The following is a 5,324-nucleotide window of genomic DNA, read 5'->3' on the forward strand; positions in this document are numbered from 1 at the left end:
CCTATAAGAAACATACCAGCATGTCCACCCATTAGTAGTACAAACAAATGAAGTAGCTGAATAAAAAACTTGAGGGACAGATTTATCATCATTTAAATCGTGCAACGGAGCAAGACACTTGCTGCTCTTCACTGCCTTGTGTCAAATGGAGAGGGCAGGAATGCTCCATATTTACAAAATATGGTGCATTACTGCTATCTCACTGCGCTGACCGACTTTGTGCTGCCTAGCGCCAAAGCAGGCACCCTTGCACCATGGTGCAAGGGTGACGGGGTTGTAGCCAGGATTGTTTTTGTAGAGGAAGGGATGCTTTTGAGCACAAAAACAATCATAGGAGGCTTTTTCCTCTTTCAAAGTGTGCTGCATAATGCAAGGACAGAGCAATCCCTTGATTTATCTGGGCCTGGATATCTACCTTTAAAAGTCAGGTTTGCTCAAAAACTGTGAGAATCTGAAAAAAACTACAAGTTAACTCACTTTATACTTAAAAAGCAATGAGCTCCTTTCGAAATGCACTCATTAGAACACATTAGCATCAGCATTTTGATAATGGCTGTGTCACCAGCATAGTCATAATTTTAAATGTCACCGTGACCCTAAAAGCATGCGCAAATGGAACAGGTGCGAGCACAGGCACTGATGTTTTCATCACCTTGTTCATTAAGACATAAAAGCTCCACACGTATGAAACACAAAAACATTGTAAATTATTTGCTAATTTTGTCGATTTACTTGTTTTAGATCTGATGATAATTTTAGGCAGTGTGAAGACTGTTCCTTTTTAGGTCTCAGCCTGCGTAGGCTCCGCATGCGCAGTCTCTCTGGGGAGATCTTATGTTTTTCAGAGTGGGGCTTGAACCCGCCCCTCTTCTCCATTGGCTGGCTTCCTAAACGGAAGCCAGCCATTGGAGGAGAGGGGCGTCTGTCTATTTAAGCCCTGTCTTTTTGGGATTCGGAGGTGTGTTTTTTAGTTTCTTTCTCTCCTCTTCCCATTGGCTGGAATTTTACATTCCAGCCAAAGGGAAGAGGAGAGAAAGAAAAACACGCCCCGAATCCAAAAATGACGGTGCGTTTCTCCGAGGCATTTCTGCTTGACCTCAGAGAAACATGGTGGTGTTTCCATGTTCATGGCGTGGTCCACCGCATATGTGGAGTCTGCGCTGGCCCGGAAACTGGAGAGAGACGACGCGGTCGAGCCTGAGGCAGGAGATGCAGTACTCCGCTGGGTCTTGCAGAGGCATCCTGAACATGCGGGCTGAAGGGCTGGGCCCCGCGGGGGGGGAGAGACTCGATCCGGAGACCATTAAGGAGTTTGGGAGCGGGTGAGTGATTGGAGGACGGGGCCTGGTTGCCCCCAGTCTTCCCCCGCCGTACTTCGGCTCTTTCCGGTGCTGCTCGGCTCTGCTCGCCTCCCTCCCTTCCCTCTGCCCGCAGCTCTCCTCCATCCCGCTCTCCCTCGGCTGTGCTGGATCATGGCTGTTTGCAGAGGCTGCTCCGTGCTCACAGCGGCCGTGGCGGCGCCCTGAGCAAAGCCTGGAGGGGGAGTCAGGGGGGGACACGTCCACCTTCACCCCGAGCCCCCCAGAGAGAGGTGAGAGAGGGCGGACGGCTCATTAGAGCTTCAGGGGGAGCAGTGGCAACTGGTGGTTGGGGGGCCCTGGTGCATTAGTGGTATGTCGATGTATATTGTGCATCACGTGGACACTGGTGCACCTATGGGACATGCATTAGACCGATGCATGGGGGAGGGGGCTGCAGCCCTGCGGGCATTTAATCGATGCACCCTGGAAGGACTGCTGCAGCTTTGTGGTCCGTGCCTGGTAGCATTCACCCAGCCATGAGGGGATCTGTGCAGTTCTTGAGCGGCCCTATCTCGTCTCTTGGACTTTTGGTGCAAAGCAGTGTGCACTAGTGTAGCTGTCGGTGGGCTGGTGCATTGAAGAACTGGAGGTGCTTTGGTGCACTGACGTGGATCAGCACTGATGCATTCATGGAAACACTGGTGCAGTTTGTTTGAGATCCTGGTGCAGTTGTGGTGCACTGATGCCCCTAGGATACACTGGTGCAGCTCATGGTGAGCTTGTGCAGCACAGATGTTGGAGCATTTTGGTGAAGCTTTGGTGCAGTTTTTGTAGGGCTTTGCAACCACTGGGACTGCACTGGTGCAGGTAAGTGGGATATGCCGCAGATCGGCAAGCAGTGACACGTCTTGGGACGAACAGTGTAGTTCTTGGGGAACATTAGTGCTGCAAGCTGGTGCAGCAATGGTGAACTGACGTAACACCAAGTGCATTGGTGCAGCTGCGGGTGCGCTCGTGCACTTGAGGAAACACTATTGCAATTATGGTGCGCTGGTGCAACCCGGGGTACACTAGAGCACCTGCGGGTGACCACGCGTGCCCAGCTCTGGATATGCCGGTGTATTTTGAGGAAGGATTAGTGCTGTTCTTGTGGGACCTTGCAACCATTGGGCTGCACTGGTGCAGTAAAGTGTGAGGTGCTGCAGCTCGGAGAGCAATGAAGCATCGGTGTAGTTCTTTGGGGACACTGGTGCAGCTGCGATGGTACTGCACTGGTGGACTGGCGAGTGCATTGGTGCTGCTTTGGGCTGGTGCAATTGAGTGATCACCAGGGCAGTTATGGTGCGCTGGTGCTACCCGGAGTGCTCTAAAGCAGCAATGTTGAGCATGTGCATCACGGGAGAGGTAGGTGTCTCTTAGGGAATCGCTTGTGCAGCTCTTGGAGGACACTGGTGCAGGTAATAGGAGTGTTGTTGCAAATAGTATAAAAGACATTTGAAGATGCATAGGCGTAGTGCGTTGGGGTCACTGATGCACTAGTGCCACGCAGGGTGCATCAGAGCAGCAGTGTGTGAGCTGGTGCAGCTCGGGAGAGGCAGCCATTGGCGGCACGAGGGCAGAGGTGCAGCGATGGGGTTGCTTGCGCCCGTTGGTTATTAATACTTTTGCAGCTGCGGAGAGCTGGTGCACTCCACGTGAACAGTAGTGCACAGACGGGGTGTCGTGCAGATGTGGGGGTGCTGACTGGGACTCCTTCAGGGTTTGAAGGCTGGAGCACTCCACGTGAACAATAGTGCACAGATGGGGTGTCGTGCAGTTGAAGAACACCGGTGCTGCTGGGGGTAGGTGCTGACTGGGGCGCCTTCAGAGGGCGTTGGCTTGTGCACTCCGCATGAACAGAAGTGCACAGCCGGGGTGTCGTGCAGTTGAAGAACACTGGTGCAGATGTGCGATGGCTTGTGCACTCCGCGTGAACAAAAGTGCACAGACTGGGTGTTGTGCAGTTGAAGAACACTGCTGCAGCTGGGGGGTGGGTGCTGACTGGGGTTCCTTCAGAGGGCGGTGGCTTGTGCACTCCGCATGAACAGTAGAGCACAGACGGGGTGTCGTGCAGTTGAAGAACACTGGTGCTGATGTGGGGGTGCTGACTGGGGCAGCAGTGCCCTGCAAGTGGGAGAATGCCATGCCAGTGGGGAGGGCAGTGTGCTACAAGTAGTGTCAACAGAGGGGAGAATGCCATGTCCGTGGGGGGGAGGCCCCGTTTTCTTGCCTCTGTTCCCTGGTTGTGATCGTTTTTCTTTCCTCTGTTCCCTGGTTGGGATAGTTTTTCTTGCCTCTGTTCCCTAGTTGTGCTCGCTTTTCTTGCCTCTACCCCCTGGTTGTGCTCGTTTTTCTTGCCTCTGTTCCCTGATTGTGATCGTTTTTCTTGCCTCTGTGTGTGTGTGTGTGGCGCTCTGTGTGTGTGTGTGTGTGTGTGTGTGGCGCTCTGTGTGTGTGTGTGTGTGGCGCTCTGTGTGTGTGTGTGGTGCTCTGTGTGTGTGTGGCGCTCTGTGTGTGTGTGGCGCTTATTTTTTTTAACGATATTTTTGATTCAAAATTTTTGAACTTACCTGTTTGTAGATAGGACTTTGATATTTTTGCATTCAATATTTTGTCATTGATATTTTAGGTATTCTATATTTTTGAATTCGATATTTTGTCAGTGATCTATACCACACACATCAATCCATCCATACATATATACATATGTGCATACATACATACACATAGGTCCTGCTGGATTTAGTTTTACTGGGATGGAAGAATGGAAATGCACCAAAGAAACAGCACTTTACTATGAATTGGACAAGATTGGTGATGTTAGAAAGCACCGTATTTTGTGCTGAAGGTGGATTAGTTATTATTTTCCTACAGGTTCAAACACCTGGCTCATATCGTGCTTTTGACCTGACACGATGATCATCTATCACGGTAATAAACCAGATGAAGTATTGTGATACGTAGCAGAAATATCCAAACAAAATAAGTTGTCTGTATTGTATTCAATATCATTTAGTAATACAAAGTAAATGCTCTTCTACCAACATGGAAATCACATGGGGTATTGGCATGAAAAGAACATAAACGGCACAGAAACACCTCATCAAGTACAACGCTTGAAATCCATCAGCAAAACGAATATACTATAAATGGCAGCTGCCTCTCCAATTTAAAAAGATGCACTTGAAAGTCAACACAAACTGGGGTCTATTGACAAAGATGAATTTACAAGTATACATTTAGTTATGTTTAAATCACCTCCTGAATTTACACATTTGTGCTATCCTCCTTTTCCCAGTGTAGATTTACACCTAAGTGGGGTGGAGATATCTAGAGCCCTGAATAAAAAAAAGGTACATTTACAAATGTAGATTTGCTCACATGTAAATTTACACTTCCACTTAGGTGTAAGTCTACACTTTTTCCCTATACAGCATTTCCAAATATAGATTTACACCTAAGTGCGGACTTATATGGCAGTTATGGGGTGGTTACATCGAAGACAGAATTTATGAGTGTAAAGTTACAACTTGTTCTTTTCATATATAGGCGGAGATCTCTACCAAGGGAGTGGACATCTCCTTATGGGAAAGAATAGGGCAATTAATAAAGTAAATTAATTCTTGAAAATATATAAAACCTACTTTTATGAAAACTAAACATGTAAATTCATTTAAAATATTTCTTATCCTAGCATTAGTAATATAAATTGGTACAGAATCCTAACTCATCAAATTAAATGTTAATTAAATAATGTAATATTCAAAAATATTAATAATTTAATGTGTGTATTATGTTATTCAAAATTTAAAAATACACTCATTAGCATGTTAATATTTAATTACTAAATCTAATTAATAGTTTTAATTAATAGTTATATTTTATATTGATTTAAAAAATATTTATTAAAAGCTAATTTAATTATTTAAAAAACTGTTAATTGTTAAAATTATAAAATATTAATTGTTTAATTTAATCTAAGTT

The sequence above is a fragment of the Lissotriton helveticus genome, chromosome 4_1 (genome assembly GCF_964261635.1).
Source record: "Lissotriton helveticus chromosome 4_1, aLisHel1.1, whole genome shotgun sequence".
In the NCBI taxonomy this organism is placed as follows: Eukaryota; Metazoa; Chordata; class Amphibia; order Caudata; family Salamandridae; genus Lissotriton; species Lissotriton helveticus.